Below are 14,204 nucleotides of genomic sequence, written 5' to 3'. Positions count from 1 at the left end.
CCACTGATCAGCCAGTCTTGTTTATTTTAGTAAGAGATAAATTTGGATATCTGATCAGCATAATACTTTGCTTGCTTGAAACATTGGTTAGCTAACACGATAGTTGGCAATATTCACAATTAGCAATTTAAAAGCCAGAAATACATTTGTCTTTTTTCACTTTTGTTGACATACATGTGAATTATTGCTTTAATTAATCTTCATACAATAAGAGATCTGCTGTTTACACATGTTCAGGATGACATCTGGTTTTAAAACAAAACGTTCAACAGCAGAGTGGGAAGAAGAAAGAAACCTTCAAGAAACTCGTGGGGCACTGGATGAAACAACAACAACAACAAAAAGGACCAATTTAATGCTTAATTTAATTGTTCTTTAGTTATCTTAACCTCACTTTGAGCAACTTTGATGGATTGGGAGTGGGCAGGGAAGGTACAGCACCACAAAGAAATCTACAGACAGCTAGGAAAAACTTCAGTTGTTTTGCCTCTGAGCATTTATAAGAATATGGTAATGCAGGAGAAATGTCGATATCTTCACTGACAAATGTCATGCTAGAGCATCACTGGGATGAGTAATGAAGTGCCCATTTCATCTTCCACAGGGTATAACTCACTGATTCCAGTATCTTCTCCTTCGGTTAGCAGCTGGTCCTGTCCAATTTCTGCCTCTAAAGAAAAGACCACATTCAAGATTCAAAGTCCTACTCTGTCATTAAAGAGAGCTGCTTTCTGGTGAGAAACAGCACACCTTGCACATCTCCTGTGCTCAATTATACCCTAGTTCCAAAGATGTACAAATACTTGGATCCTCTTCTCTTTTAATAGGGAAAAGAGAAGGGATTTATCAGGCTATGTGTTCATTTCCCCATCATCCTTTCTTCACGAAGATGAACTTCATGACAGCTAACTTTTTTTTTTTCGTTCTATAAGAAAGTTACATCCGAGGGAATATCTCAGTATGCACCAAAACAAAGACCTTGCAGTTATCTGCAAAACGGAAGTAAAATATTTTTTGTTTTTCTAAACTAATTGAAGATTTACATCAGTGTGCATAACAGAAGCTGTGGTATTTCTTAATGAACATTTTCAGCCAGCTCCTATCCTTTGAAATGATGCGTAACCTCATATTTGGTTCTGAATACATTGATACAACAAAAGCACATCTACTTTGTAACCACATAAACTGCTGTAGAAGTACTAAAATATTCAATATAATTAAATGCTGGTATTAACTGGGTGATTAATAAAGTATGTTTTCTTTTTTCCTTTGCACTTCAGTTTCTATTACATGAATGCTACAACCTACAGTTGCCAAACATATATATTATCAACATATACAATACTATAATAAGATCTTGTCTTTAGAAAGATGAGGTGGCCATTAAATAGCCCATCCTTAAAAAGAAACAATAAGAATCATGAAGAGAAAAAAGGTCCACCAAAATTTCCTGGTTTTAACACCTGTGTTTCACAGCCTTTTTCAACAAAGCTCTGAATAGCTGAGTGTAGTATGTACTAAAGCAGACATCAGTGAACCACAGGCGCACATCCTCAGAGAATTCCTTCTAAGAAGTATAATGGCTGTTATTTTTACCCTTTAATCCCTAGCCTCTCTTTATTACAGCTAATCGTCTCAACATATGCATTGAGAACTACGCAGGTAGCACTAGAAATCAATTTCCAACCAAAGCCTTAGTGCTTACTTCTGTAACAGTATCTTTGACCAAACATGGGTTAATATACTGTAAATCTTCAGGTTTCCCCTTTGTTTTAGCATGAGTCAAATGCTTTATTCCCATATTACACAGCATAGTTGTTAACTTCATCTATTTATTTTGTCATTTTTAATTTGATATGTTACTGCACAACAAAGCAGCTTTTAACCAAGTCTGTTGTATATAAAGCCTATAATAAATCCTAATTTCAGCGTGTATATTCCCAGAAGACTCTTCCAGCTCTACTAAGGAAAAAGTGACTTCTCAAAACCAGGTGCAAAAATATGCTAAAAGTGCATACATATCCATGCAGCCACATGCCCATAAACAAAAGAAAGGAATATTGTACGATCCACTCAGTGCAAAAGAGAAATGTAACTCATGATTGTTAAAACTACACTTGGAAGAGAACATATTTCAACTCTTTAATTGCAGTCTGATTCCTTTGGCTGCTATGATAACTGTATGGCAGGTATTCTCTATTAGAAGCACACGTTATTCTACCAACACCCACCTAAGGCAGAACCCATTAATAGGGTGTGAGAGAGGGAAGAACATCTCCAAGAAGATATACCACAACCTGTCATATCCATGTTTCTACGACTTATAAAAGAAGATTTGCTTCTGACAAAATACGTGTTATAGAAAGGATTTGTTTAACTCACATGAGGCTGCAGGCAGGTGTAGGTGGCTTTTGCCTTGGCCAAACTGAACAGTGTCCCCCATCAGTTAAAGTTCCACCTTATGAGCTGCAGACACCAGCACCAGCTTCCCTTTTGGTTCAGCACATACAAATTCTGTATTTTGAAATTCGACAGCATGGCAGGTGATTTTTTTCTTGTGCGTGTTGACACCACTATCAATTTCATACATGACTGCACAGCAAGACGTTCTCTAGGGGTTTGCAAGAAGTACCTCTGCTCTGGGGCCAAGGTGGCCTTGACAGAGATTTACCTGCAGTGGAGAGAGGGAGCCCAGGTAACCCATCTGCAGACACTTAGCAGGCCAGTTCTCTGACCAAAACACATCTCACCTACTGTAGAAAATCAGGTCAGCTCTTCCCAGCCATTTTGCATATGAATAAATAGGATTTTAAAAGCATTTTAAATTAATATGAAAACATTACTGTTTTAAATGAAAATCCACTGCAAGTTTCACAATGCTGCAATAACTTAGAAGAACAAACCTCATTCCAATGACTCTGAATCTCCCATGCTTTCTGAAATGAATGTCTTGGATCCAACTTTTCTAGAAAAGTCACTCCCATAAAAGATCACACCCAAATCCTTTAAAGTGGTTAATCACAGTCAGTCTACTTAAGTCTACTAACTTACCCCCTAAGAGTAGTTCGTTTGTCCTTTCCTGTCCTGAGCAGTATCAACATTAATATCAATCAGTGCTGATCAGTGAGAAGTTTTAAATATGGCCATATATTATACGTAATTGTGGTAGTGTTGCTACGCACTATTATATAGTTGCCTGCAGATGGCTGCATTTCAATAGGAAAAACCATACTGTGTAAAACAAAGATCCGTCCTTAGATGTGTATTTCTTATTTCTAAATAATAATGGTAATAACATTACCAATAAAAATAACAATCACATCAAGAATAATATTAATAACAACAACAATAACAAAAGATGATCAATGCAATCCATTTACATTTACAGCAGCAGATAATCTCCTCTGCGTGTAAATTAGTTTCACAAGTGCTATAGGATTATTTTTTCATAAAAGAATGCAAGAGCTTAAAGCATCACAATTATTCAGAGCTGAAGTTTTAAAAATTTCTCACACCTTGAGTTTTAACTGAGCAGGAGGATCACCACTGTTTACAAGGGATTTTGATTATGATTAAAAAGTTAGGGCAAATTTAGAACAAGGATTCTGACATCCTTCTGCTAGTCCGCATGCTTAAAAGTCTTTACAATGAGTATATCAATATTAAAAATGGATTAACCTTTCAATTATAGACTGTCCTTGGAATTCTGTTTTGCTTTCTATTTAATATAGTTACTTCAGCCTGAGTAAAATAAAGTTTAAATGCTTATAATTCTAAACTACATAGCTGTAAATTAGCAAAAAATTTTAAATGCATTTTTAAAGTGTCAATTCCAAGTCTCAGTTCCATTCCTTCTGAAGTAAATGAAGAATTTGCATTGATTTTGAGGGATTCAGAACAGAGCTCGGTATTTTCTTGCTGATCTCTCACATAGCACTTTTCAGATTCAATATTTCAATCTGCTTTACTAATCACTAAAAGCAGAGCTAGAAAGCTGGTAATGCAATAGCCAAATAAACAGTAACAATATATCAGCCACTAACTGGGCTAAACGTTTCTTTTCCTTTGCAGATGTCTTCTGTATTTCACTACCGCACACTCTGTGTGTGTTTTTCAGCAGCCTCCCACATTACCAGGGACACCACAGTTACCAGGATATATCAGGATTAATTTCTGGCTGACCCACAGAATTCCTGCATGAACTTGGGCAAGTATTGCAGCACCCAGTCATTTTCTTCCAGCAAGATGCAATGCTGATGTAAACAAACAAACAAACAGATCAGATTTAAAATCTTTCCTTTCACTCAATATTCTAGGCTCTTGGATATTCCATGTTCACTGGTAGCATTAGTTCTTTGGGAATGGGCACATCTTTACAGTACATTTGTGCAGCACAGACAGCGCAAAGGGTCCCTCAGCTCCTGTGGGTATCAAACTGCACACTCTCAATAGGATGCTCCAGGGTTCATGAAGTGAAGGTTGCTTTCCAGCTAAAGGGAACAGCACATTATAGAGCCATGTCTGACAGGGAGCTGATCTTTTTGACTTTGTGCAGACAAGAACATGATTGCCTAACCTTGCTTTTACATTAAGCCTAGTTTATGTAAATTTTAAAAAGCTCTAACTCTTTTATTAATGAAAAATAATGAGAAACGAAGTGCTAAGTTATACATTTTACCTTCTTATTTATTGTTAAGTACTTTCAAGCAAAAAATATTTAATAAGGTCAGAAAATTATTTGCCTGTAACAACCCTATGCACCAGCCCATTATACGTAAACCCTATACAGAACATCCTGTGTTTCTTCAGAACACAACACTGTGTCCTTGCACAAGACACAACACTAATATAAGGCCATGCATATATTATTTAAAGGCTCCAATTTCCTCTCTCTCTCTGACCAGGGCCAGAACTAAGGCTCAAAAGTCCTGTTCCTGTAAAAACTAGTTAGATAGTGGCTAAAGCATAAAAAGCTGCTTATTATGGTTTCATTAATCCGGACTTGGAACAGAGCCACTAATAAATGTGTTAACATTTCTCAAGAGCATATGTATCAAACATTTATACCTGAAATTGTCTTGGAAAATGCAACAAATAAACTATATGAAGTAATTAACACCAACTGGGACATTCAATTCTTATTGATTTTAAAATCAAAACCAGCATTTTCTCTATGAATGAGAAACTCTCAGGGTTATTCTGCCTACAAGAATTCCTTCAGCTCCTGTTTGAAATACCTCCCTTGGGAAAGAGATTTGTTTAAATGTTGCTTCACACTGCCCAGAAATGCATGTTCCCTTTTGGTCTAAAAAGGCAGTTCTGACTATTTATTTGCCTTTACGGTTAAACCATGTGTTCCACTTCAAAATTGGATTTGAAGCATTCAGTTTGGCCATCAATAGTATTATGGTTTTATCTGCTAGACTGAAGTGTCCCCTTATCAAATTTCTGTCACTGTTGCAGCCCAGAGCCGTATTTCTGGTGAAACCCATCAGCCTGCTTCTTTGAGCGTGTTTCAAGACTGATGAACATTTCTTGTTCATGGTTCTTCTTTCAAATCCATCTAGCTTTCTTTCCATATCCATCTTGCCTTCTGAAATTAAGCATAAACTTAGTACCCCAGCAGCAACTACTCAAAAAAACCCCCAAACCCAAACCAAAAAACAAAACAAGTACAATGGCAATACTGCTTATTTTCTCTTTGATACTGGGCCTATTTATACAAATACTGCATTAGCCATCAACATAACATTAAGTTAATTATCACGACCATTCCCACTCCCTGAGGGCTTTGTGTTTAACTATCTGAAATGCTTTTCTAGTGAATCTGGATCAACAGAAATATAGTTGCCAACTCCATTTTAGTACAGGCATGTTAAAAGCCAATGTATGGTGGGGCAGAAGAGGCAGTCTGGTTTGAAGCCTGCAAGCAAAGCCCGAGCCCGAGAGCCTCATGCAGCTATTCTGTTCCATTCTAACAAAATAATGAGGCTTTAAATGGTATTAGGGTTTACAGCCGTCTGACACGGATAGTGGGTGCTAACAGTTGAGTTAATCTGGCAACTCTGCGTCCAATTCTTGTGTGCTATGGTACAGCGTAACATAAAAAAATCAAATTGATAAATCCTTTTCAGCACTCTATTCTTAACGCGCACGGGTCCACCTCTACCGAGGTCGCAAGCCGAGTTAAGGGGGAATATTGCACACATTCCACAGGAGCTGCCGTGACTCCTGGCCACGCCGCTCGCATCGGCGCGGGAGGACGGTTCCCGGAGCAGGAGCGGGGCTCCGGGCCACCTGCCGAGGTTGAGGTCGCCGCGCCCCCCGCCCGAGCGCCCGCCGTTCTCGGTTCTCGGCGGCGGCGGCGGGGGCTCCCCGCCCGCTCGGGGCGGGGCTGCGGGAGCGGCTCGGGGCCGCCGCCTCGCGGGGCGGGCCGCCGGTGACAGCTGGGGAGGGAGCCCGGCGCCGGCAGCGAGGTGCGGCTGCCGGCGGTGCGTCGCCGCTTCGTCCGCATCGCGCCAGCCGGTCCCTCCCGGGAAGAAGCGGGGCAAGGGCTTGGCGGGGCGCTGTCGCGGTTGCCGGCTACGGCGCGGGTGAGTAGCGGCGGCGGGGGGCACGAGTGGGTGATGCGGGGGCGGCGCGGAGGACGGGGTGGGGGAGGGAGGGAGGATGGATGGAGGATGCTGCCGCGTTCGGAGACTTTGATCTAGTGAGGTGCTCGAGGGGAAAAAGTGCAGCCCAGGGTGGGGCGAGGCCGTGCTCGGCTGCGCTCGGCCCTCTGTGCTGGTGCCCGGCGGGCGAGGAAACCCCGGGAAGGGCGGCCGGTCCTTGGCGGGGCTGGGCGCAGCCTGTCCGCAGGCGGGGAGAGGCGGCTCCCGCCCGCCGAGGGGGCCAGCTGGGCCGGGCTCCCCGCCTGCCCTGGTCCTCCCGCAACTCCCCAGCAGCCATCAGCGAGCCGGGGCGCGGCCGCGGTGTGGAAGGGAGAGCTCCGGATCGCACGGCTGCGGGGGGTACGAACCCTCCGACCCACACCCGAGCTCACCCATCCCTGCCGGCCCCCTCGCGGCCGGTTCTGCAGCCGGCGGTACCTGCGGGAGGGTGGGATAACGGTGCGGCGCATCCCGGTCCCCCGGCCGGGGGCCCCTCGCCCTTCCCTCCTCCTGGGCTTTACCTGGGGTTAAGACGGGTGTCACTGGCAGAGCCTGCGGGGGTTTAGACCTGCTCTTGCAAGCCGTGCCCTGCTGGTATGGATTTTCCAAGAGCAAAGCTGAGGCCTGCCCTTGGAGGGCTTGCAGGATGAGGCCTTTTTTTTTTTTCTTTTGAGGGTGCTGGCTGGCTGATATTTACATAATAACTCTGCTTAAGAGTGACCTCTTCCCTAATTGGAGGCTTCCTTTCCATTTTCTATGGCAACACTACAGAACAGATCACTCAGGGGAGGGGGCTGGATGAGAGGAATATCTGCATAAAGTGTAATTTTTGTTTATTAGCTGCCCATTAAGTGAATGTGTGAGATTTTGAGAAAAGTTCTTTACCTCAGCCCTTAAAGAAGCCATCAGGCCTGTAAGCCACTGCAGATTTGCATTTAGAGAGACGGTGGAGCGATCACAGGTTTAACAAACAAGCAAGAATTATTTTTGTTAGCTATTTTCGGATTATCAGTCATATATTACTAGCCTGACAGATGACTTGCATGTGCCGCATTTTCTAATCAATCCAAAGAAATGATGGTAATTTAAACAAATGGCATTGATTATTTTATTTAAAAATTCACAGGTTTATTAGAAGGAAATCCTAACAAATTTGGTAAGGGGGAAGAGAGTAAGTCCCAATTCATTTCAAGGTTTCTTTTGCTCCCTTTTGCTCTATGCTTAGGACCCATCATATATACACAGTAACATCTTTTCTTACATGATTGGCCTCACCAACAGTAAGCATGATGTGCATATGTATTTATGCAGGAATGGGATTCTGTAATGCTTATTAGGGTCTTCTGTGTTTCATCTCTGTGAGATGCCGGTTTCTGTTTTATCCGGCTGGGGCGAATACGCTTTGTATTGGTTTTCCAAAGCCTGCTGAAAATAAATATTTTCTGATTGTAAAGACACAGTAATTCATGGTGCATTTAGGCAGGAAGGTTTTTATGAAGACTTTTAAATTCTGCCTCATTATCTTTTGAGATGGTGCTTTTGTTCTGCATTGAAAATATGCATACTTTACTACTACTAATGCTAAAATTAGTTGTTGTAACACAGGAGCTGTGGTATTCTGTAGGACTTGAAACATTTGCTTTCAGTCTCTGCTGTTCCTTGTTTATATTTCTTGGTCCACTGGGATGACTTTCTTTCTTGCACCTGAGGTAGTGTGAGGTCTTTTTGGTTTTGGGGTTTTTGGTTTTGGAGGGGTGCACGTAGCTGGATGCTAATGTGAATTCAGTCCATATGTTGGAGTTTTGAAGAGAAGGACCAAGAATCTTGGATGCTCTAGAAGAAGTGATTTGCCTTATGGGTGGAGGGACTTATGTTTGGGAAGGTGCTCTACATGTTTAAGGAGGCCGCCCCCTAGGACTCCTTCTGTGAAGCCTTGGAGCTTAAGCCTGCTGCTGAAGAGATATTAGTGTTTTTAAGAAACTATTAGTATAGAGATTTGCCCAACATGTTTCTTTTGCATGCAGATAGAGGTTTTTTTGGGTTTTTTTTGGAAGTGTTTGGAGCAATGCTTGCTCTCCACTGCCTTTAATGTCTTAGATTGTTGTTATGGGAACATAAGTGTTGGAAATACGCTCAAAAGAGGCTGTGGATTGACCCTGAAGTAAAAATAAGTCTTGAATTTGAGGAGGTGTGCTATGTTAAATTGTTAATCTTGGTACACAGTGATAGAGTTTCCTCATCATGCTTTTTCTCTTAGTGGTCCTTCTCATTCAAGTCCACTTTTTGTTTCCTATAATTACTGTATTTTTGTCCCTGCTAATGTGCATTTGAGGCTTCCTCTAGCACCACCACAGTTTATCTGAGATCTGCTGCCAGTTTCTGCTTTTAAATATTATCTGTTTAAATGTTATAGTTATTTTCACTTACACTTTTTTTTTTTTTTTCTGTTGAACATTTTGATTACGCTGATAGAAAATAGGAGATACAGTAGTAGCAAGTACATTGAGGAAATAAAGGGGCCTGGGGCACATTTCTGGACAATGTAAGGCCAGCTGGAGTTGGTAGAAATATATGTTGGAAACATAAAATAGTGAAGAAGGTGAGGCTGGATTGCTTCTTTGTATAGAAGATTAGTACATCTCAATTTATGTATTCATTTATTAATTTTGACCTAAAGTTGCTCTGCCATCAAGAAAACAAACCATTAAACCCTTCCTCATGTTCTTGTCTGTAATCATGACTTTTGTTTTTCCTTTTCTCTCAACTTTCATTAACTGTATTCTGCATCATTTTGAAGGGACAATACACAGCCTTAATTGCAGCTTTGTGTACTGATATGAACAAACCCATTCCATGTCTTTTGTTTTCCATTAAAAAAAAGTTCCATATTTGGAAGTGTTGCTGATTTATGGTACTTATTCCATTGTTACTCTGCATTACTCACGAAAATCAGTTTCATAGTAATCGTTTCATAGTTTATTCACATGTTGAAATAAAACAACTTGGACAACTCACTTTCTAAAAAAGTGCTTTTATTTTTGTTTTGGGAAGTCTTACCCCATATGCAATTTTTGTAACTTCTTTTTAAGTTTTGGTAAGATTTTTTAATAATATAAAACTTTATTAGCCCTAACTTCAGTAATATGGAAAATATCTATAATAGTTCAAGAAAAATGGTATAGATTCATTCTCAATGGGGCAACTTGATCTAGTTAAAAGATGTCCCTGCTCATTGCAGGGGAGTGGACAAGATGACTTTTTAAGGTCCCTTCCAGCTGAAACTCTTCTATGAGTCTATGAAAATGGAACCATAGTAGTTTAAGCTCAATTTTAACTCATTCTTTTTCAGTGATACTTCTATCCACGTTATTATAAATAATAGATTTTTTTTTAAGCATATGGAATGCTTTTGTAGACCTTTCTTTGAGACCACTAAAACTTCAAGTTGATTACTTTCTAACTTGCAATATTCTATGTCTGCATTAATCTAATAAGAATGGCAGCTTAAGAGAAACTTCTATGTGCTGTGACAGATGAGGACTTCTCCTTTTTCCCTCAACCCAATGCCAGGCTCATAGATTTGGCATTTCATTCTCCAACTACCTTTGAAGTCTATGCATTCTTGCTCTACCATATATGCTATCCAACAAATTCATAAATGCAAAGGAAGAGCCAAATGTATTTGGGAAGCTCCCACCTGCAGCTTCCACTTGCAGCTATTAGTTTAAGTCAGACAGGAGTGGACAAGGTGCTAGAAGTAATGAGGAATACAGTGTGAAAGTTTGGTTTTACTTTTTTTTGGCACAAAAACTTGTAGTCACTATGCATCTTGTTAACAGTTCACAATGGGAAATTATATGTCAATAAAGAAAAAGATATAGAATGGCATTTCTTATTTATTTTTATCCTCTGGTTTTAAGAGAGGTATGCCTAACACATATTTATATAAAAATGTATATGCACACACACACATATAGTTGTTTTAGTGCTGTCCTGGTGACATGGTGAATAACCTGATTAACTGAAACCAGTTTCTAGAAGTGAAAGTCTGAAAGTTAAGCAAAAATCACTTAAATCGTGAGATGTTTAGAAAGTGTGAATACATGTTTATATATTGGTTATGTCCTCCTCAAAAAAGCACAGTCCACATTGGTTTGCTTTGCTTTGGTTTTGCTTTGTTTTTAGTGGAAGATGTTTGAATAATATCTCCATTTTATTTTGATGACAAGAGAACTTGGTTGTAAATACTACTTCTTTTGTTTTTTGCAGATGTTTTAAAAAACCCTATCTATTTAGTCTGTGAGCTGATGTTCTGTAATCAGTGTAAAATTAAGAGGGAAACTATTTATATTATCAGCTCAATATGTATTTGTTTCTGTGTTGCTTATTTGTTCCCTACTAAATGCTGGACATAGCCACAACTGTAGGAGTATCAAGATGTCCTTCATAACTTTTTGATGTTTTCTGCTGTTTTCTTCTGTTTTTCAGTCCACCATAACAGTATTTTACCCATTCTCTAACACCTCATCTTGAAAGCAAGGAAAAGGGAAGCTGTTTCAGAAAGTATGTTTTTTTAAAATTATTTTTTGGTGCCATTTTGACTTACTTTCATCCTCTTGGATAACTGACAGTTGTCCTCCATTTCGGTTGTCTTTGGCAAAATATTAGTGTTGAACGTTTTTAGTTGCTTTTATGAGAGCTGTTACCTTTCCATTCAGCACGGAAGTGTCATTAGTGCCACCCGCCTGTATTTTGCAGTTTCACTTTTGATTTAGCAGCGATGTTAAGCATGTGCTGCAGATGAAATGCATGGCTTCCTGGGTGTAACCTCAATAAATGATGTCCCTTTAGTTAAGATAACCATGGTTGTCAGCCATCATTATGAGCACTGTCTGCTTATCTCGTTGCTTTGACTTCACCATGCAGGTGAGGAGGTGATTTTTTTTGTTTTTCCCCGTGGGTATAATGTACTCAAGTTCTATTTGTTTTAAGATGAAGTGAGCCAAGTGGCATGTTGGTGTAATTGAACCTGAAGTATATTATTGTTATTATTATTTTATAGTGAGAATAAGAGTGAGCCACCATGGAGCCATCTTCCTTGGATTCTTCAAAAATTATCTTATTTCTTTAGCGATCAGAATGAAGAATATCTTATCTAACGTAGACCTATTTTAATAAGACTTTCCAAAATGCTGGTGATTATGAGGCTGAGATTTTATTTTCTTTTTCTGTTTTCTATCTAGAGCAGTGTCTAGCGTCATACTAACTCTTTATTTACTACACCATAATGCTTCTACTTATGCTAAGAAATCGTCAAATATTTTGTACTTGTTATCACTAGCTTGCATTTGAACTGCATCCAAAGGTATAAGCCTTGTTTTCTTGTGAACTACTAATTCTCTGAAAAAGCTTGTTCTCCACCTTTATAATTACTTGTGGCAATGAGATGCACTTGTATCCTGAGTCTAATCAGAACATGTTTCTGCAGCAGATTTTATACATCATGAGACAGTTATTCTGAGTGTCTAAGCCGCCAGTGTTTCTATGATTTTGGAGTAATTCCTTCAGGTAGTTCTTTCTACGCTATCTGGATGTAAACACAATGCAGTCTTTATCAGGATGGAGAGTGCAGTGTGATGTGTTTCTTCTCTAAATTACTTAGAAATGGGGGATGAAACCCCCAAAACACAGCTTTTTTCCTATCAAGGTGTAAAGCACCAGTTTCAAAATGTTTTTACCGTATGTTGATCTATTCTGAGTCACACCTTGTTATTTCCTATAGAACACACCGTGCCTCATCATTCATTATGTTGTTAGGTATACACTATAGTACAATTATACTCTTGCTAATTTAGTGTAGCAGACCTTTATTTATTAAGGAAGAATTCAGTAATTTTTCCTCTCATTTTCCTTCCTGGAGTCTCTATTTCCTAAACCAGGAGAAAAAAAAAAAAGGATTTGTAAGTGCATTTTATCCCAGTTTCTCACATTGATGTTCTTTGAGACTACTCATTTTAAGAAAGATCAGAATGAAAACCTATCTGCTCTATGGCAAAAGAAAATAATTCAGCTGACCAATAAGGCTGATGGACTTATTTCTCAAAAAGGCAGACTTCAGCTTCTCTGTACAGCATAATCCTACTAGAAGATCATAATCCTATTAGCTTTTGCATGAGGCTCTGGCCACTACCACGTGGGGAGGGAGGATGGGATGCTGTGCCCCAGTGTCTGTTCTGGTAATTCTGAGTCTTTTAGTAAAATGGCAAACTCTTACGAAAAACTTTAATTACATTTGCTGTAGCCTGGCTTCCTACAGAAGTGAGGCTTGAATGCTTCTGCTGTCTCTTAGTCCCCTATGACTAATATTTGCATTTGTTGACCAATTTCAAACTGCATTTGTAAAAAAGGCTGAACTCTTGAAGATGAACCTACTTCTCGAGAACTCAAGATGTATATACTTGAGTGGGAAGGTTAGATGAACCTTTTTGTATTTTTAAACGAGTTTCACTGTTGAATGGCATTAACTTGTATTCTCTGAGTTACCTTGAAAAATGCATAATTTTTTGCTCTTTCTTTTATTCCTGACATCTCATTATATCTCATTATGAATGTTTGGTTCGGTTTGGTTAGTTTGTTTGGTTTCTTTGGTTTGTTTTGAATGGATTGCCATCATGTGTTACAGTTCTCAGGATATTGTAGATTCTACATTCTACCAACCAAGAAGTCAGGGCTATTGCTACCTCCTGCAGAAAAAAGAAAAAAAAAAAAAAAAAATAAAAGGAAAAAAAAAGAAAAGGCAAAAAAAAAGCTTTCCTGCATTCAGCTAATTATACCAACTCCGCCTTTGTGCTTTTGTGTTAATAACACATTCTTTGTGTATATGTTGGGTTTTGAAGTTGTTTTTTTTTTTTTTCCTCTTGTCCACTGTGTAAGAAAACCTGAAATATTTTGGGTTTCCTTCTACTTTTCCCCATCTTTTCTCCTTAGCATTTCCTAGATGACTTCTAGGCTAGAAGATAGATGGTTATTTCTGCACCACAGTGGAGAAACATGATCACAGCCATGGTTAGATATATCTGAGCTAGATTTGGTCTATTTAGCTAGCTACTAGGAGTCTAGCTATTGGATAACAAAGCAGTGGTTTTTAAGAGTAAAAACCAGTAAATGCAGAGAGTTTTTGTGTGCGTTCACAAACGTGCACTCAGAAAATACTTCAAGGATTAACATAGAAATAAATGTGTTTGTGGAGACAGTATATCTGATGAACTAGATGAAATAGAAGATACCTAAGTACTAGCACTATAACATAATTTCATAATAATGCCGGATTGTGCTGTATGAGGTGATTTATTTGAGATGTCTCTGATTTAAACAGTGTTTAAGCTCTAATCAGAGTACTTAGTGTACTTAATATATATACTGTCCAGGAACTGAGAGAAGCTAATCCTTCAAAGAGCACAAAAGCAACATAGGTTTCTAATTAATTGCTGATTCCTCAGACAAAGCAAAAGAATATCTAAAAATTTTTGAGGAAGTGTCCCCATATCACTGTAG

Source organism: Caloenas nicobarica, chromosome 4 (assembly GCF_036013445.1).
Source record: "Caloenas nicobarica isolate bCalNic1 chromosome 4, bCalNic1.hap1, whole genome shotgun sequence".
Classification (NCBI taxonomy): Eukaryota; Metazoa; Chordata; class Aves; order Columbiformes; family Columbidae; genus Caloenas; species Caloenas nicobarica.
The sequence above is the reverse complement of the archived record's forward strand: the minus strand, read 5'-3'. Positions refer to the sequence as shown.